The sequence below is a fragment of the Trichomycterus rosablanca genome, chromosome 19, assembly GCF_030014385.1.
Source record: "Trichomycterus rosablanca isolate fTriRos1 chromosome 19, fTriRos1.hap1, whole genome shotgun sequence".
NCBI classification, from domain to species: domain Eukaryota; kingdom Metazoa; phylum Chordata; class Actinopteri; order Siluriformes; family Trichomycteridae; genus Trichomycterus; species Trichomycterus rosablanca.
Genome location: NC_086006.1, coordinates 19,557,571 through 19,579,709, shown reverse-complemented (window position 1 = coordinate 19,579,709; position 22,139 = coordinate 19,557,571). Strand labels below are relative to the sequence as shown.

Below are 22,139 nucleotides of genomic sequence, written 5' to 3'. Positions count from 1 at the left end.
TGTAGCCTTGGCCATCTTCATGTAGCGCAACAATTCGTCTTTTAAGATCCTCAGAGAGTTCTTTGCCATGAGGTGCCATGTTGGAACTTTCAGTGACCAGTATGAGAGAGTGTGAGAGCTGTACTACTAAATTGAACACACCTGCTCCCTATGCACACCTGAGACCTAGTAACACTAACAAATCACATGACATTTTGGAGGAAAAATGACAAGCAGTGCTCAATTTGGACATTTAGGGGTGTAGTCTCTTAGGGGTGTACTCACTTTTGTTGCCGGTGGTTTAGACATTAATGGCTGTATATTGAGTTATTTTGAGGGAAGAATAAATTTACACTGTTATATAAGCTGCACACAGACTACTTTTCATTGTGTCAAAGTGTCATTTTGTCAGTGTTGTCCCATGAAAAGATATACTTAAATATCTGCAGAAATGTGAGGGGTGTACTCACTTTTGTGATACACTGTATATAAATACTAATAATGCACATCATACTATGCACAAATACTAAAAATGCACATAAATACTAAGAATGCACATTATACTATGCACAAATACTAAAAATGCACATCATACTATGCACAAATACTAAGAATGCACATCAAGAATTTCCTTCGGGATAAATAAAGTATCTATCTATCTATCTATCTATCTATCTATCTATCTATCTATCTATCTATCTATCTATCTATCTATCTATCTATCTATCTATCTATCTATACTATGTATAAATACTAAGAATGCACATCATACTATGCACAAATACTAAAATGCACATCATACTATGTATAAATACTAAGAATGCACATCATACTATGCACAAATACTAAAAATGCACATAAATACTAAGAATGCACATTATACTATGCACAAATACTAAAAATGCACATCATACTATGCACAAATACCAAGAATGCACATCATACTATGTATAAATACTAAGAATGCACATTATACTATGCACAAATACTAAAAATGCACATCATACTATGCACAAATACTAAAAATGCACATCATACTATGCACAAATACCAAGAATGCACATCATACTATGTATAAATACTAAGAATGCACATTATACTATGCACAAATACTAAAAATGCACATCATACTATGCACAAATACTAAAAATGCACATCATACTATGCACAAATACCAAGAATGCACATCATACTATGTATAAATACTAAGAATGCACATTATACTATGCACAAATACTAAGAATGCACATCATACTATGCACAAATACTAAGAATGCACATCATACTATGCACAAATATTAAGAAAGTAAGGTGGTTACACTAGATTTATATAAGCTGTAATTAAATAAGTAAGTCCATGACATTTTGGTTGATGATAATCATGGAACAAAGAATTCCCTTCAGAAGTGACCTTTTCCTACATATGGAATAGTGAATAACAAACCTAAATAGTCAGAACTACATGCTTTGCACTATAAAGTTTCCAGTGGTGTATAGTAACGAAGTAATAATACTTCGTTACAGTACTTAAGTAGTTTTGTGGAGTATCTGTACTTTACTGGAGTATAACATTTTTTGGCAACTTTTACTTTTACTCCACTACATTTTCTAAAGAAATTGTGTACTTTTACTCCGATACATTTGACGTATGCATATTCGTTACTCGTTACTACAAAATGATAATAATAAATAAGCTAAATCATGTGAGATGTGTGACAGACTGCAGCAGGTTTGGCGAATCTGCGTTTGAAAGTTAGTTCGGCGGTTACACACATTAATGCGCATGTACAAACAAAGACAGCTGCGCGTCGTTCACCCAAAGATACGAAAATATCGGCGTATCAGAAGCTCCCCGTTTAATTAACACGCTGATGTAAGTTAACGATTAACAAAGTAAATTCCCTGCACCATTGTTTTTTTATTTCATTATATTAACATTAACATTGTTCAGATATCTAGCTTACATTTTTGATTACATTTGAATCACAGATATAACGTTTCACTAAATTTGTTTGGAATTAATTCAGTGCAAAACTCATGAAGAAATGTCCATTTATAAAAACTCACCTGCCGACTAATATTTCTTCATCTAATTTCTGTATTACACCGGCAGAGGAAACATTCATGGTGTTGAGGAAAATGCACGTCTTTAACCCTTTAATGTCTCAACAAGAAAATTATGTTAAGAAATATATATTTCTTTGCTTTTCCTAGTTTTCAACGTTTCCAACTTTTCATGGATGATTTTTCAGCTGCTGCTTAAAGTTAGAAACGATGTTTTCTTAAAATAAGAATACCAATATTTTTTAGTTTAAAACATTCCAATCAGGGAGTAGATACGACCCAAACAAGATGATTTAAATACAGCTCATTTTTACCCAAATATTTCGATTTAAACTAATAGTTGAGCAGAACATTAAAGGGTTAAAAATGCCACACGTTTTGTTAAACTTTTGAGTTAATATATATCTATGACTTGAATGTACTATACTACTCAAATAAAAAAAAAAATGGGACAGTATAGAAAATGCAAATGAAATGAATGCAGTGTTTCTTACATTTACTGTACATCGACTCTTATTCCATCGTAACCCAAAATATTTCATGTTTTGTCTGGTTAACTTCATTTAAACTCTTAACATACATAAACATACATTTTAAGCTACAAGACATTCCAAAAAAGTTGGAACAGGGCAATTTAGGGCTAGTAATAAGGTTAAAAAAATAATAATAATTATGTGTTTTCAAACAGGTGATGTCAACAGCTGATTATAATCATAATTTGGCACAAATCATGTTCAGATAAAGGAATAAAATGTATTTAATTCTATAAATTCTTATGTTGTGAAGACCTGGATTTTCTTCATATTTTTCAAAATTCTGACCACTTCAGTTTATACTAACAGCATTTACTTTTACTTCTACTTTTAATACTTAAGTACATTTAATATCAGATACTTTTAATACTTAGGTACATTAAACATCAGATACTTTTAGACTTTTACTCAAGTAATATTTTAAAAGGTGACTTTTACTTCTATCAAAGTACATTTCTGGTAAGATACTTGTACTTTTAATCAAGTATGGACTTCAGGTACTTTATACACCACTGAAAGTTTCAAGTGTATGAATTAATCTGGATTTGTGTTTCTTTTTAGGGATTTTATAGCTGTACATCTGCGAGCTTTTTAAACTAAAGCTTTACTGTCTCTACACACAGCAAAATAATTCAAGGATTACAGTATACTCCATAATCTGATACACACCATGACTGGGTCCAAATAAAAACAATAATATACAGACATTGTAATATAATATATATTGCTTTTAACTTTATATAAAATTCATATTTTATACAGGTCTGTTTTATGATACAGAAACATACAGATGGCATTTAACAGCTACTGCAGGAGCAAAACAATATTTCAGTATTGATTGTTTTTCTCCATCCAGCTCTCTATATCCCAACACTGACAGGTGTTTGACCTTCCTTTTCTATCCATTTTTTAATATTCTCTACCAGAGACATGAATGGAAATAGAATGATTAAAAGCTAGAAGAGGATGTTTTTCTTTAGAACAGGTAAGGTGAGAGAAAAATAAAGCCAGAGAGAGGTTTTGGGTTTTTTAAAATAAAAGAGGTTTTTATCGACACATGGGTTTATCTTTATTATCCAGGTCTATAATTGAAAATCGACCCACTGTACCAGCCATTTTGGATTAAGAATAAAGAAGCACTAAACTTCTCAAAGCGGGTGCCAAAAAGGCAGGAAAGTGGGAAGAAAAATGTATAGTATGTTGTGGTCGTGTTTTGAACATACCTTGACATTTAAACAGCACACTGGTCCTCACACTGGATGGTATTGATCGTCGTTTTGGGATATAAACACTGAAGATTTCAAACAAAAATCTAATGTTTGAGACTCATATGTGAATTCATAAAGCCACAAAAAGAATTTTTGTGTTATTCATGCTACAGTATAAAATTCAGCCAAGAGTATGGTCAAGTGTCTAATGACCTTCTTCACTACTAGGCTACATGTTGAAGCAAACAAAGACATTAAGCTTCATTAGAGGGTTTAATTAAGTTAAACCTGGGTTACACTGAGCCATTAACCAAACCTTACTGAAGTAAACAAAGGGTAATGCTAACTAACCCCCCAATTCTTAAATTTTTACATGTTTGAACAGTGGGGGAAGGGTATCATTGAAAGCATGATGATTTATGGGTCCAACCATCCTTTGTTGTTGCAAGCATGCCCAGTGTTTTTAGGTATAAATATATAAAGATTTTTAAATACACAGCTGAGAATTGTCCAAAGAAAAAGACTGATTGAATTGCAGTATCAGTCTGAACTTGCATTATCATATAACAATGTAATTAATTGCAGTATTTATACGTTTAAATGTATGGAATTAAGCCAGTCTTATCCAGAGCAACAAAAGTGTTTGAAATATAGCACAACATTTCCATTTTCACAACCTCCTAAACCTCTTACTACTGCAGGATGTCAAATAAGTTCACTATCTGACTGACTATACACTATATCACTATATAAAACACAAATGTGATTCAGCATGCAGCTTTTACTTTACCTCAGCCTAGTTAGCAGGCTCTGCTAACTGTTTTTAGCTGCATCTGCTAACTGTTGTCAAACAAACTCACATTAAATGTGATTAGTCACATTATTATATTTATATAACGGTTTATTTATGGCAGACACAATGAAAAACTAGGTTATAATAATGCAGTTAATGTAAACACAAAGCTAACAGTCCAGTAGCAAGAAGGCTGTCTAACAAACTGCTAATAAACTACATGGCTTATTATTTATTAGTTTGAGCTTATAAAGAGACCTAACTCTTAAAATGATATGTTCCACTTTTCAAATCTTCTCTGAAGTACTTGGTCAGTCTTTATGTTAACTAAAACTTGTATTTAATTTATTGTATTTAACTGTAATTGTATTTAATTCTAAGCACAAAAAAGCATCTAAATTCCTAAATAAAGAAATTTTAAAGAAATAGATGAAAAAGATAAATACATATATTGATTTTACATGTCATAACATTGCAGGAGCTGGTGGATTTAATATATATATATATATATATATATATATATATATACAGTGTATCACAAAAGTGAGTACACCCCTCACATTTCTGCAGATATTTAAGTATATCTTTTCATGGGACAACACTGACAAAATGACACTTTGACACAATGAAAAGTAGTCTGTGTGCAGCTTATATAACAGTGTAAATTTATTCTTCCCTCAAAATAACTCAATATACAGCCATTAATGTCTAAACCACCGGCAACAAAAGTGAGTACACCCCTAAGAGACTACACCACTAAATGTCCAAATTGAGCACTGCTTGTCATTTTCCCTCCAAAATGTCATGTGATTTGTTAGTCTTACTAGGTCTCAGGTGTGCATAGGGAGCAGGTGTGTTCAATTTAGTAGTACAGCTCTCACACTCTCTCATACTGGTCACTGAAAGTTCCAACATGGCACCTCATGGCAAAGAACTCTCTGAGGATCTTAAAAGACGAATTGTTGTGCTACATGAAGATGGCCAAGGCTACAAGAAGATTGCCAACACCCTGAAACTGAGCTGCAGCACAGTGGCCAAAATCATCCAGCGTTTTAAAAGAGCAGGGTCCACTCAGAACAGACTCGCGTTGGTCGTCCAAAGAAGCTGAGTGCACGTGCTCAGCGTCACATCCAACTGCTGTCTTTGAAAGATAGGCGCAGGAGTGCTGTCAGCATTGCTGCAGAGATTGAAAAGGTGGGGGGTCAGCCTGTCAGTGCTCAGACCATACGCCGCACACTACATCAAATTGGTCTGCATGGCTGTCACCCCAGAAGGAAGCCTCTTCTGAAGTCTCTACACAAGAAAGCCCGCAAACAGTTTGCTGAAGACATGTCAACAAAGGACATGGATTACTGGAACCATGTCCTATGGTCTGATGAGACCAAGATTCATTTGTTTGGTTCAGACGGTCTCAAGCATGTGTGGCGGCAATCAGGTGAGGAGTACAAAGATAAGTGTGTCATGCCTACAGTCAAGCATGGTGGTGGGAATGCCATGGTCTGGGGCTGCATGAGTGCAGCAGGTGTTGGGGAGTTACATTTCATTGAGGGACACATGAACAATATGTACTGTGAAATACTGAAGCAGAGCATGATCCCCTCCCTCCGGAAACTGGGTCGCAGGGCAGTGTTCCAGCATGATAATGACCCCAAACACACACCTAAGACGACCACTGCTTTATTGAAGAGGCTGAGGGTAAAGGTGATGGACTGGCCAAGCATGTCTCCAGACCTAAACCCAATAGAACATCTTTGGGGCATCCTCAAGCGGAAGGTGGAGGAGCGCAAAGTCTCGAATATCCGCCAGCTCCGTGATGTCGTCATGGAGGAGTGGAAAAGCATTCCAGTGGCAACCTGTGAAGCTCTGGTAAACTCCATGCCCAGGAGAGTTAAGGCAGTTCTGGTAAATAATGGTGGCCACACAAAATATTGACACTTCAGGAACTTTCACTAAGGGGTGTACTCACTTTTGTTGCCGGTGGTTTAGACATTAATGGCTGTATATTGAGTTATTTTGAGGAAAGAATAAATTTACACTGTTATATAAGCTGCACACAGACTACTTTTCACTGTGTCAAAGTATCATTTTGTCAGTGTTGTCCCATGAAAAGATATACTTAAATATCTGCAGAAATGTGAGGGGTGTACTCATTTTTGTGATACACTGTATATATATACTGTATATATAAATAATGGTTCTTATAAGTACTCAATCACTGATTGTGACAAAACCTTCACTCGGACATCAAAAATAACATCTTAAATGTGCAGGCATCATGTGTGAGCATCATACACTTGAGTTTGTGGTGTACACTCACTAAGCACTTTATTAGGTACACCTATTTGGTACATACGTACATTGATTGACTATTTTATAAGCTACACCTACCATACAGTGTATACAGTTACTGGCTGTAGCCCATGTGTTGCTCTGTACACTTTGTCAATCATCTGCACACCCTAGCACACCCGCTACCTTCCCACTGCCTAGATGATAAGACTAGAGCTGTTTTGTTTTTCATGCACAATGTGTGTTGAACATCATCTGGTCTTTTATTAGTGGACTTTCTGATCGCATGATACCACTGGTTTTATATTTTTGGTTAGAGCACTATTCTCCTTCCATTGACAATGAGGTGTTTGAAAATCCCAACAACACTGCACCTAATACAATCAAAACAGTGCAACACATGATACTATGTCACTATCCTGCTAATATTTTCCATGAATACAGGGGTTTTTGGTCTGTAGGTCCTGGATTCTGTAAAGTTGCTTTGAGACAATGTTCATTATAAAAAGCGATATACAAATACATTGACTTGACTTGACTATGAATACCATTATCAAAAAATGAATGTACCATGGTATATCAGTCCTTTAAACTGGAAACAGATTAGCTGGAAAGAAACACTTCTGGCTTCTTTTTATGTGCATCCGATCTGCACTGAGCATGTGCACCGTTCTCATGCATGTTCGTGTGGAAATTTGGAATGTGCCTCGCTCCTGCAGACCAGGCAAGGGCAGATCGGCCTATGACAGCAGGGCACAGTACTGACAGATGGCTGGAGCCGTCCCGGGCTCCATTTGTTACCTTCCGGTGTGACGTGCAATATGTCGCCGTGCCTCCTGACCACGCGCGGAGACAGCAGAAGGTCAAGCGAGTCGGTTTATCTCGAGCAAATGTGTCTTTCAGATTTATTTGTCCTTTCTGCAGCATAAGCATAATTTTGATATAGCGCAGATGATTTTCAGGTCTGCGAGTAGCTTTAATAAATTGTTAACGATTGGACCCTCTTTGCACTTTGTCGGTGTGAAAAACTGTGCAGAAACTTGTAATGCTTAGAAGGAAATGCTTAAAACACAATTAAACAACACAAAACCAATAAAAGTGCTGTGTTTTTAATATAAGATAACCAGATTTTTGCACCAAACTAAAGAACTTCATGCATTTTAATGCAGTTCTGCTCAGCCATGGTTAATAACAAACAAGCTGATATTTTATCTTCATTTTGCCAACTTTTGCCTAACAAAGATATGAACAATAAACACACTTTGAATTCTCTTTAAAAATCCTCATAGTTTTCTATCAGTTTTATATAAATTACTATATTTACACCGATCAGGCATAACATTATCTTTGTTTCTACACTCACTGTCCATTTTATCAGCTCCACTTACCATATAGAAGCACTTTGTAGTTCTACAATTACTGACTGTAGTCCATCTATTTCTCTACATACTTTTTTAACCTGCTTTTACACAGTTCTTCAATGGTCAGGACCCCCACAGGACCACCACAGAGCAGGTATTATTTAGGTGGTGGGTCATTCTCAGCACTGCAGTGACACTGACTGGTGGTGGTGTGTTAGTGTGTGTTGTGCTGGTATGAGTGGATCAGACACAGCAATGCTGATGGAGTTTTTAAACACCTCACTATCACTGCTGGACTGAGAATAGTCCACCAAGCAAAAACATCCAGCCAACAGTGCCCTATGGGCAGCGTCCTGTGACCACTGATGAAGGTCTAGAACAGGGGTGTCAAACTCATTTTCACCGAGGGCCACATCGGCATTATGGTGGCCCTCAAAGGGCCGATTGTAACGTATCCTGCTGTGATTTTAGTCTGTTGTTTTTCTTGGAGGCTGAATTCTGCATTTATATTGTTCTACTTTACCACAGACACGGCCTCATAACACAAGAGACGCACCGGTTTTTCTTCCTGAAGCACAAACTTGTTTTCACTTTCATTAATAGTTTTCACTATTAATAGTTTTCACCCTCACTAATAGTTTATCCCCCTTTCTCAGCTAGACAGACAGACAGACAGACAGACAGCTCTCTTCAGAATACAGTCGGTTTATTTGCTTCCCAGCTGTGTGATACACTGTGTGCATCAAAATAGAGTAAAAATACAAACAATAAAAACAATAAAGAACTTAATACAGTAAAAAGCACACAGCTGTAGTCAAGTGTTACATCTGGTACAATATGAGATTTAACCAAACGTAAAATAACGAGTTAAAATTGTGTGTAAAGATACTAATTGCTATAGTAACGGTAACAGCTGTATTTAATGACGGTAAATTTGTAACTAAAACGCTGTGATATACTCACTAAACATTTACTAACAACTGAGAATATAAACGCCACTACTTACAGACGATGCTTCTGTATTATATTGCAATATAATTATTTGTATTTATTTATTATTGTTTACGTTACTAACTACGCTACCCCGCGTTCTTTTGCAGTAAAAGTCACATGGCGTCTGAGGATTGAGAAACGTTAAAGTTAGTTGCCATGACTACGATGTCACGTTGTCTCTTAAAGGCGCAGGAGCGCATTAAATTATAAGCGCGTCTCTGTAACGACTCGAACCATCACAACAATCGTACAGTCGTTTAAGCTCTCGCGGGCCACATAAAATGACGTGGCGGGCCGGATCTGGCCCGCGGGCCGTGAGTTTGACACCCCTGGTCTAGAAGATGACCAACTCAAACAGCAGCAATAGATGAGCGATTGTCTCTGACTTTACATCTACAGGGTGAACCAACTAGGTAGGAGTGTCTAATAGAGTGAACAGTTAGTGGACATGGTATTTAAAAACTCCAGCAGCACTGCTGTGTCTGATCCACTCATACCAGCACAACACACACTAACACACCACCACCATGTCAGTGTCACTGCAGTGCTGAGAATGATCCACCACCTAAATAATACCTGCTCTGTGGTGGTCCTGTTGACCATTGAAGAACAAGGTGACAGCAGGCTAAAACAGTATATAGAGAAACAGATGGACTACAGTCAGTAATTGTGGAACTACAAAGTGCTTCTATATGGTAAGTGGAGCTGATAAAATGGACAGTGTGTGTAGAAACCATGAGGTGGTGTTAATGTTATGGCTGATCGGTGTATATGTGTACACCTCAACCACTTTTGGAAAGTGTTTCACTAGATTTTGTAACATCAGTGCAGGGATTTACTTCCATTTAGCCTTATTAGTAAAGTCGGTCTGGCTTACAGTTAGCTTTCCAATTGCAATGACTCACATTTTTCTAAAAATTACACGGCTGTATAGTTGAGTTTATTTACCTGTGGCTTGGTGGCTCGGTGGGTAGCACTGTCGCCTCATAGCAAGAAGGTCCTGGGTCCGATTCCCAAGTAGTAGTCCAGGTCTGTGTGGAGTTTGCATGTTCTCCCCATGTCCATGTGGGTTTCCTCCTACAGTCCAAAGACATGCAGTCAGGTTAATTGAAGCTACTTAAATTACCCTAGGTGTGAATGTGTGTGTGTTTGCCCTGTGCTGAACTGGCAACTTGTCCTAGATTTTACCCACTGAATCGTACCCACCACAACCCCGACTAGAATAAAGTGGTGGTAAAACAGACATGAATAAATGGATGTGGATAAACTGATGAATCCATTGTGTGTCCACAAGTATGTGGACACCTGACTGTGAGCCTGCTGTACACTGCATCTCTGTGCAGGCCACTGGAATTTCTCCACACCAAACTTCCACACATGCAACCATGTATTTGTGGACATGTTATTCTTAATCCATGGCTTTCATATAGGAATCCCTGCTGTAGCTATAACAGCCTCCACACTTCTGGAGAAGAGCGTCTGTGAGGTCAGACACAAGGACTAGCTCAAAATCAACGTTCCAATTCATCCCAATGTGTTCATTTGTGTTGAGGTCAGGGCTCTGTGCAGGCCACTGGAGTTCCTCCGTATCGAAAATCATTTGGGATACAGTCATGTCCAAAACTGTTATTATACAAAAATAAATATGTATACACATGTTAAGAATGGGTGCTAAAACTATGCTTTTAACAGAAGCTGTGGTCTTATTGTGCTACCTTAAGGGTAAGAATAGTTGCCAGATGGAGGACCCCCCCTAAACACCACCCTCCCCCATGAACAGTTTGGGTCCCCTGTTTACTTAGGGCCCATGGAATTATATACCCCTGCCCCCCATTTTGCCATCCCAGGCCATATGTTACACCCTAATCTGATATAATTCTATATAATAGTGAAATGTTCTTCTTTTGCACCAAAAAAATTAAATGCTTCATTGATTTCTGTCTTTTTATGATTATTATAATCCCTAAGCATTTCAAAAATGGTTGTCCCAACACAAATGGTCCACAAAACTGATAAGGTGAATTTAAGGAGGGCACATTTAAGTAAACCCAGAATAAAAAGGATACAAATTAATAATAATCTAAGGTGTGAATGGCATTTAAAGGCGCATTCTGGGCCTATTCACGCCCTCTTTCGTCATTTATCCCTTGGCGGCGCAAGGACTCAGAGAGCGTGTGCGGAATTGGACTAATTCACGTAAGCGTGCTCTGATTTATCCTCGCGGCAAAGGTTAACGACAGCGTGGCTCTCCGCCTCGCGTTCTTTTCATTGTAATGCGGTTAGAGGGAACTGTATAAACCCCCCTCTTTCTGCCCTCATTTCCCATTCTGACTGAACCGACCCAGAACGCTTATTTGCCAAAAAACACTGGTGTAGAGATTTCCCCTTCCAGCTTTGAAGTGGGTCACGTGCTGAGAGGCTAATTTTAGTCGCGCGTTCATTAGGCGGCATGACCTTCAGGGTGAGATGTTTGTAGCCTTGATTATTTTTAGCAGCTTCATTAGGATGAATACATAGTTGTGTCCTTGTTGTGTATATTAAGTAAACGTAGTGTGTGTAGAAAACAGGGGAAAGCTGAGGAGAGAAGGTGTTTGTGTCTAATAAACAAAAAGTAATTAATTAATTTGCTTAAATCATTATTTTAACGCACACCTACCTGGCCTTATATTGCATATATTGTTCTAAAACTACATGGCTGCTGCAGTTCAGAAATTGCTGTTTCAGTTTTACTGGAAAACAAGGCAGCTGGCAACACTGTATGAAGTGTTGTTGGGAAAAAAACCAAATGTGTTTATTTTATTATACATTTAATACTATATTTAAAGTCAATACAAATTTGCTATTTTATTTATGCATCTTCTCCCATTTTATCCCAAATTAGTGTTGCCAATCAGTGTTCCGCTGCAGGAGACCATGATCACATCCAAGGAGGGTATATTTGCCTGACACACACTCCCTCTGACACATGCGTAGTCCACCAAACCCTTCTTATTCGCCCATACTTCAGTGGATTCGTGTGTGAGGCCAGCATCCAAGACCTGCCCCCTTTGTAGTCTGGTCTTTTCCCACCCAGGAGAACAATAAGTATGTACACGCACGCACGCACGCACGCACGCACGCACGCACGCACGCACACACACACACACACACATATATATATATATATATAGACCTTCATCAGTGGTCACAGGACGCTGCCCACAGGGCACTGTTGGCTGGATGTTTTTGGTTGGTGGACTATTCTCAGTCCAGCAGTGACAGTGAGGTCACTGAGAACTCCATCAGTGCTGCTGTGTCTTCTCCACTCATACCAGCACAACACACACTAACACACCACCCCCATGTCAGTGTCACTGCAGTGCTGAGAATGATCCACCACCCAAATAATACCTGCTCTGTAGTGGTCTTGTGGGAGTCCTGACCACTGAAGAACAGGGTAAAGCCAGGCTAAAAAGGTATGTAGAGAAACTGATGGACTACAGTCAGTAATTGTAGAACTACAAAGTGTATGTGTAGAATCAAGGAGGTGGTTTTAATGTTATGGCTGATCAGTGTATATGTGTGTATGTGTGTGTGTAGATTCTAGTCTGTGGGAATACAGAGGGGCGGTGCGTGTTGGCTCACTGAGTCTAAAAGCCGAAGCCTATCCTGTCACCTGGTTCAGTGCATATACCTGCCCACACACACACACACACACACACACACACACACATACACACACACACACACACACACATACACACACACACACAAAAACACACAAAAAATATTCAGGGCTATGAACACAGTATGTAAGAAGTCAGACTGTATATATTATTGCAATAATGTCATATGCAGCGAAGGTTGTGAGTGGGGTGGCACTGGGGTACAGCTAATAAAGTGGGTGCTGAATAGCAACATGGATCCTAAAGTCCTGGGTTCTATTCTTGTTCTATGTTGATTATAAGATTTTAGTTTAATAAGTGTCATTATGTTGTCCATTTTTCCTTGTCATTGATGACTTCATAGTGGTCAGGGTTGTGGTGGGTCTGATCCCACTTGAACTGAACACAAGGCAGGAATGCACCCTGGACAAGGAGCCGAACCATCACAAGGCAAAATCTGAAGTTATTTAGTGTGACAAATGTACAATAACAGAGGCAAAAATAACAAAAATAACAATTATTATGCCTTAACCCCATTTCTGGAAAAGTTGAAAAATGTGTTTTGGCATTTTTCAAACCTTTATTTAACTGACAAATGTACAAATAAAATGTATCAAGCCTTTTTTTCCTAATAAGCAGTAGAAGATGCCCCAAGCCAAGCATGAAAACAAAGCATCACTGGCATGTTAGTGCATTTCTAATCCACAGCACAGCGCAGCACATAATTATCATAGTCGAAGGTGGAAATGCCCAAGCAATTTATCAAACGGCTTTGCTGTTCTGCTATGTGTCACTCAAGTGGTGTTTTTGGTGTCTCTCTAAAGAGAATTCGCTAGTACTCTGGGACTTTCTTGGATAATTGGATTCTCTGTTATTCTTTTTTAAGATATAGAAAATCTAAGTGCCGTAACTGAAAGCTTTAAATATTTTCTGACAGATTTTTAGAAGTGTGAAAGCTCAAATCTCACACTCACTCACTCAGTTTTTAGCTAATGCAGCTGAGATCTTCAAAGTTCTATCTTAGCAAACTTTCAAAATGCATATGATATCTGACTCAAGGCAGAGAGAGAGAGAGAGGGTTAGAGACAGAGCAGATAGCAATACCACGTCTCCTTCTTTACTAGTTTTATTTACTAATTAAATAGGGCCAGTGATAGCTCAGTGGTTAAGGTATACTGGACTAGTAAACAGAAGGTTGCCGGTTCAAGCCCCGCCACCACCAAGTTGCCACTGTTGGGTCCCTGAGCAAGGCCCTTAACCCTCAATTGCTCACTGTGTAAGTCGCTTTGGATAAAAGCGTCTGCTAAATGCTGAAAATGTAAATGTAATTAAAAAAGTTTGAAAGACTATTTCTGCTTCTATTTTATTCAATTCCTAAAAACCTTATTATTATTATTATTGTTTAGTTTAATCTTAAACAGTATACACACTGTTGGGCCAGAAGTGGTCGCCAGTAAACCTGGTTACCAATAAAACTATGAAAGTCATTGTCATTATCAGTCATTGTATGAAGTGTGTTAGTACCAGTTGCAATTATTCAATTATCTTCAATAATTACAGAAGAAGAAGAAGAAGAACACCTTTATTTGTCATATACATATACAGTTTTTTTCACCTATCCCAGCTTGTTTTGGAAACTGGGGTCAGAGCGCAGAGTCATTGTATGGCGCCCCTGGAGCAAGCAGACAGTGGCTGCATAGCAGAGGCTGGATTTGAACCGACAATCTTCCGATTGAAAGACCAAAGCTCTACCCACTAGGCTACCACTGTCACAGGAAGAGTAGAGTTACGAGAAGAGTAGTGAACATCCCAAAACTGTTCTAACTTTTTAAGAACGTGTTGCAGACAACAGATTTAAAAGTAGGGTATGTAAATGTACTATAAAAAACCCACAACAAAACAAGCAATAAAATTAGGTAGTTTAAACATGAAACAGCTTGTAATTTTACTTTTAAAAAGTAATTTGCGAAACTTTGCTGTTTTTTATATACATTAAAAAAATCTTAATGGAATTGGGTTTGTAGTTTTAAAGAATGTATTATTTTTATTATTATTATTATTATTATTATTATTATTATTATTATTATTATTAGTAGTAGTAGTAGTAGTAGTAGCAGTAGTATTGGTATAATTCATATTCAATAATTTTAACAATATTTACAATTATTATTATTATTATTCTCACAATCATATTATAATATTAGAAATTATTATTTTTTTATTTGTGTTAATTATTAGTAATAATAAAATAATAATTATTATTATTACAGTCATATACTATTTGTACTTGTGTTATGTGTTTTTAAGCTGCTGGAACACATTTTCCTTTCATATGTTATCATATCATATTTTATTATTATTATTATTATAATTAGTAGTAGTAGTAGTAGTAATAGTATCACAAAATATTAATAATATAATATTTACAATTATTATTATTAGTAGTAGTAGTTGGAGTATCACAATTACATTAATAAAGTTAAGAATTATTATTATTTTTATTTCTATTAATTATTAGCAATAATAAAATAAAAAAAAATTATTACAGTCATATACTATTTGTACTTGTGTTATGAGTATGTAAGCTGCTAGAACACTGTCATTTCCCTATATATGTTATCATATCTTATTATTATTATTATTATCACTATTATTATTATTAGTAGTAGTAGTAGTAGTAGTAATAGTATCACAAAAATATTAATATTTAAAATTATTATTATTATTACTATTATTATTATTATTATTATTATTGTTATTACTTTCACAATGATATTAATAATATTAAGAATTATTATAATTTTTATTTCTATGAATTATTAGTAATAATAAAAATAATTATTATTATAGTCATATACTATTTGTACTTGTGTTATGTGTATGTAAGCTGCTGGAACACTGTCATTTTCCTTCATATGTTATCATATTATATCTTATTATTATTATTATTATTATTATTATTATTATTATTATTATTATTATACACTGACGAGGCATAACATTATGACCACTGACAGTTGAAGTAAATAACATTGACTATCTCTACATCACGGCATCTGTTAGTGGGTGGGATATATTAGGCAGCAAGTGAACATTTTACCCTCAAAATAATGTGTTAGAAGCAGGAAAAATGGGGATTTGAGCAAATTTGACATGGACCAAATTGTGATGGCTAGACGACTGGGTCAGAGCATCTCCAAAACTGCAGCTCTTGTGGGGTGTTCCTGGTCTGCAGTGGTCAGTGTCTATCAAAAGTAGTCCAAGGAAGGAACAGTGGTCAACCAGCGACAGGGTCATGGGAGGCCAAGGCTCATTGATGCACGTGGGGAGTGAAGGCTGGCCTGTGTGGTCTGATCCAACAGACGAGCTACTGTAGCTCAAATTGCTGAAGAGGTTAATGCTGGTTCTGATAGAAAGGTGTCAGACTCCATGGCTCGACGAGTCAGGGCTGTTTTGGCAGCAAAAAGGGGACCAACACAATATTAGGAAGGTGGTCATAATGTTATGCCTGATCGATGTATATTTTTTATTATTGTTATAGTACTGATTAATACGTTTTAGTTCGACCTGAATACATTACAAAAACATCTGAGCTTATAAACATCAATCAGACAAGATTAAAAGTGTGGTTTGTAGAAAAGCTCTGCACTATAAACACATCACATGAAGAAAAAATACATAAGTAATACATAATGTCTGTACATCAAGCTTGCAAAACACTTTCCTGATGTCCCCTCAGCGCTTTGTCCTGTGGACATATTTTTAAAAAAATTACTTTAGGTGTCAAAAAGAGGCAAAGCACGTTAATTCATCCCAACTCAACTGTAAAGCATTTGGGGCTTTTAACCACAAATATCTGACATTTATCTGAAAATGTTAGGGTTGATGGTCGCCTGAAGCTTTATGAGAGTTAGGCGATACATTAAACAATAACCCCAATAAAATAAAGGTGTTTTGGAAGGCTAAAGTCAGACCCCAGATATTACTGTAGTAAAAATGCGGTGGTATAAGTTGAAGCGAGCTGTCAATGAAAGATACGAATGGTGTTACAAGGAGCTGCTGCTAACGGAAGTTTTTACATACATAAATATATATTATTTCACACAGATTTTTGTCTATTATTATAAATTTATTTGTGAATTTTCTCCCTTTTTCTCCCAATTTGGTGTAGCCAATTAGTCTTCCACTGCTGGGGACCCATATTGCATTTGAGGAGTGTGTATTTGCATGACACATGCTCCCTCCAACGTGTCTGCAGTCATCCATCCCTTTCTTATTCTACCATACTTCAATGGATTCATGTGGGAGGCCAGTCTTGCACATGGAGAGTCACGCACCGATCTCAGCGTTCCTCCACTTCTGTACAGGTGCTTCAGTCTGCTAACCAGGGTCCTGCTAACAGCACCGAATACACCCCCTTTCAAGTCTGGTCTTTTCACACCCAGCAGGCTAGTGGCCAATTTTGTCTGCTGCAGGCATTGCCGAATGTGCCTGCTAGGGGGCGCCCAGTCTAAGAAACTAAGAATACCATAAGCTAATACACAGGTAATTCTAAATACATTAAGCACTCTAAATTTTTACAGCTGTGAAAAGTCATAGGGTGTTTTTATTTTTTATATCTGTTCATAGAAATGCTCAAAGATATGTGAGTCACTTCCTCAGTTATTTATAGCATGTAGGGTATTTTCTATTTACCATCATTACACAAATGCTCAGAATGGGTTTATTTTCAGCAGCTTACAAAACATTATCCTTTTCAAATGTTTCTGACCAAGCGGCAGAAGAGATATAAAGAATTTAGCGGCTCCAGAAACAGTGAGCGGCACTGATGACTCAATGTCGCACCAGATGACTGTCTCCAGAGTTCCTGTCGATTCAGATTGTTGACTCAGTGGTGTCTCACAGCCACTATTCAGACTCATGCTTCAAAAGAAATGGAAGAAATGGAACAGAAGAATGAAGACACTATATCCAAGCAAACAAGTCAGACAGTGATGGCAAAGTGAATTAAATAACTCGAGATAGAAGAGAGAGAGAGATCTGTGGTGAATACATTCAAAAGTATGAGGTCAGGTAATACAAATGGGAGGCAAATAAACAGGAAAGTCAAAGACAAAGCCTAAAATAGGTGAAACAGGATAGAGAATTAAAAAGATAAAGCTAATAGGGAAAGTGTAAAAGATTGATCAATTCCAGGAAACTTGGAGAGGTTGAAGTATAAGGGGTCAAGCCTAGCATAGGTAATTTATGCAGTCACCTGGGACCTGATGTGGTAGTAATTAATTACTTTTTTATATAATTCCAGTACATTTATCCAATCTAAACCTCACAGATACATTTTGTGGGTATACAACTACTGACTGTAACCAATCTGTTGCTCTGTAAATGGTCTACCAAAAGGGACCCAGGTGTTATTTTAGGTGGTGGACCATTTTCAACCCTGTGATGTCACTACATGGCAGTAACACTGTATGAGGAGTACTGTGTAGTATTAGGTGCAGCAATGTTGTTGGTAGTTTTCAACAGGTTACTATCAATACTGGGAAGAGAATAAAATAAAGCCAACAGCACTTTCTGTGATCAAAAAAGTGCTCACTGAGTAAAATGAACACATAAAAAAGAAAATCACAGGACCCATCACAGCACTGACAAGGGTGAAACCTAGAAACAATAGAATGCCTTTTTATGTTATATAAACAGACACAGATGTACAGTACATGAAATTCTTTCTTTTTCATATCCCAGCTTGTTTGAAAGCTGGGATCAGAGCGCAGGGTCAGCTATTGTATGGCGCCGCTGGAGCAGAGAGGGTTAAGGGCCTTGCTCAAGGGCCCAACAGTGGCTGCATGGAAGAGCTGAAAGCCCTGCCCATTAGGCTACCACTGTCCCAATCTACAGGAGCCTATATACCTGTATGTTTTTGGGAGATGGAAACCAGAGTACATTAAAAAGAAAATTAAAAAGATAAAGGATTGATCTATTGTGGTTAAATAGGACGGGTTGAAGTATAAGTGGTCAAGCTAGGCATAGGTCATGTATGCAGTTGCCTTGGACCAGATGTGGTAGTAATTAATTACTTAACCCCTTTTATTTCTGTAGTTTATATATATATATATATATATATATATATATATATATATATATATATATATATAATATATAATAATAATATAATATATATATATATCTCAAAGATCGGGATCGGGGCCGAGCAAGGCATTTTTTAATTGATCGGAATCGGCTTTACTAAACCCGATCTTAATCCCGATCTTTTGTGTTACGTCAGCATGTCCGCTGTGTGGAAATACTTTAAATTGAAAAGTAAAACAAGTCCAACAGTGAAGTGTAACGTCTGCAGTGTGAGCGTTTCACGAGGCGGTGGGAGCAGAGCTGCGTTCATGTGTGAGAGTGTGTGTGAGTTAAGGATCACACCGGTTTACAAAACAACGTAGTGATGCACTCGTTTAATAAAGAAATAAATGCACAGTATATTCACATATTGTCGGGAGCAGAACACTTTATTAACTTCTTCTGTTACGGTACCGAATAGCCGACAGTTGAGTCAAGCACGCTATTTCATGTTCTATGGAAGGCCTAAAGGGTCAAAACACACTCACTTCGTGTACAAACGTCCATCAAACCATTGTCACAATACAAGCACTTTAAGAACTGGCTTTCCTTCATTTTTGCTTTTAAGTAACTTCTTTTCTTATATTCAAGTTATGCTGCTACACAGATTTCTGTTCATTTTTAGTGTATCACTGCATTAAACATTTTTTTTCTTTGAATGTAAAGTTTAAAGTAAAACTAATTATCTCACTCATTTTGATTGATTTTGTAAAAATACAAAAACATTAAGCAATAGCTTGGATGCAGCATTTTTCCCTTCAGCACTGCAGAGCTATTTAGTTGTTAAACATATACACTGGATTATTTTGAATAACTGTTATGTACTTGAAGTTTGCACTGTGTGAACAGTATTATTTAGTTCTTATCTAGACAATATCTAGAAAATACAAGTATCGGTTTGAGAATCGGTATCGGATCGGGATCAAAATTAATAATCGGGATCTGTATCGGAAACAAAAAAACATGATCGGGACATCCCTAATATATATATATATATATATATAATATACTACATAATATATACTGTATATATGTAGTACTATATAATACTATACTATATAATATATATATATATATATATATATATATATATATATATATATATATATTATATATATACTGTATATAAACTACAGAAATAAAAGGGGTTAAGTAATATATATATATATATATATATATATATATATATATATATATATATATACTATATATATATATATATATATATATACAGTGTATCACAAAAGTGAGTACACCCCTCACATTTCTGCAAATATTTCATTATATCTTTTCATGGGACAACACTATAGACATGAAACTTGGATATAACTTAGAGTAGTCAGTGTACAACTTGTATAGCAGTGTAGATTTACTGTCTTCTGAAAATAACTCAACACACAGCCATTAATGTCTAAATAGCTGGCAACATAAGTGAGTACACCCCACAGTGAACATGTCCAAATTGTGCCCAAATGTGTCGTTGTCCCTCCCTGGTGTCATGTGTCAAGGTCCCAGGTGTAAATGGGGAGCAGGGCTGTTAAATTTGGTGTTTTGGGTACAATTCTCTCATACTGGCCACTGGATATTCAACATGGCACCTCATGGCAAAGAACTCTCTGAGGATGTGAGAAATAGAATTGTTGCTCTCCACAAAGATGGCCTGGGCTATAAGAAGATTGCTAACACCCTGAAACTGAGCTACAGCATGGTGGCCAAGGTCATACAGCGGTTTTCCAGGACAGGTTCCACTCGGAACAGGCTTCGCCAGGGTCGACCAAAGAAGTTAAGTCCACGTGTTCGGCGTCATATCCAGAGGTTGGCTTTAAAAAATAGACACATGAGTGCTGCCAGCATTGCTGCAGAGGTTGAAGACGTGGGAGGTCAGCCTGTCAGTGCTCAGACCATACGCCGCACACTGCATCAACTCGGTCTGCATGGTCGTCATCCCAGAAGGAAGCTGACGCACAAGAAAACCCACAAACAGTTTGCTGAAGACAAGCAGTCCAAGAACATGGATTACTGGAATGCCCTGTGGTCTGACGAGACCAAGATAAACTTGTTTGGCTCAGATGGTGTCCAGCATGTGTGGCGGTGCCCTGGTGAGAAGTACCAAGACAACTGTATCTTGCCTACAGTCAAGCATGGTGGTGGTAGCATCATGGTCTTGGGCTGCATGAGTGTTGCTGGCACTGGGGAGCTGCAGTTCATTGAGGGAAACATGAATTCCAACATGTACTGTGACATTCTGAAACAGAGCATGATCCCCTCCCTTCGAAAACTGGGCCTCATGGCAGTTTTCCAACAGGATAACGACCCCAAACACAACCTCCAAGATGACAACTGCATTGCTGAGGAAGCTGAAGGTAAAGGTGATGGACTAAACCCAATTGAGCACCTGTGGCGCATCCTCAAGTGGAAGGTGGAGGAGTTCAAGGTGTCTAACATCCACCAGCTCCGTGATGTCATCATGGAGGAGTGGAAGAGGATTCCAGTAGCAACCTGTGCAGCTCTGGTGAATTCCATGCCCAGGAGGGTTAAGGCAGTGATAATAATGGTGGTCACACAAAATATTGACACATTTGGGCACAATTTGGACATGTTCACTGTGGGGTGTACTCACTTATGTTGCCAGCTATTTAGACATTAATGGCTGTGTGTTGAGTTATTTTCAGAAGACAGTAAATCTACACTGCTATACAAGTTGTACACTGACTACTCTAAGTTATATCCAAGTTTCATGTCTATAGTGTTGTCCCATGAAAAGATATAATGAAATATTTGCAAAAATGTGAGGGGTGTACTCACTTTTGTGATACACTGTATATATATATAATTCCAATACATTTATCCAAGTTACACCTCACAAATACATTTTGTGGGTATACAACTCCTGACTGTAACCAATCTTGTTTGAAAAGCTGCGATCAGAGCGCAGGGTCAGTCATTGTATGGCGCCCCTGGAGCAGAGAGGGTTAAGGGCCTAGCTCAAGGGCCCAACAGTGGCTGCAAGGCAGAGCTAGAATTTGAACTCTCAACCTTTTAGTTAATAGCTCAAAGCCCTACCCATTAGGCTACCACTGTCCCAGTCTACAGGAGCCTATACACCTGTATATTTTTGGGAGATGGAAACCAGAGTACATGGAAGA

At 37.4% G+C, this 22,139-nt stretch overlaps 1 long non-coding RNA gene across 2 annotated transcripts in view; it reads right to left on the bottom strand.

The window, feature by feature from the left end:
- Positions 1 to 3,794: 3,794 nt before the first annotated feature.
- LOC134333111 (uncharacterized) overlaps positions 3,795 to 22,139 on the bottom strand; it is a 58,234-nt gene continuing 39,889 nt past the window's right edge. For both annotated transcript variants that reach the window (XR_010015341.1, XR_010015340.1), the window contains 2 exons: positions 10,169 to 10,297; positions 3,795 to 3,867 (listed from right to left, as the gene is read on the bottom strand). This is a non-coding gene — a long non-coding RNA (uncharacterized LOC134333111). The remainder of the gene's footprint in view (positions 3,868 to 10,168; positions 10,298 to 22,139) is intronic.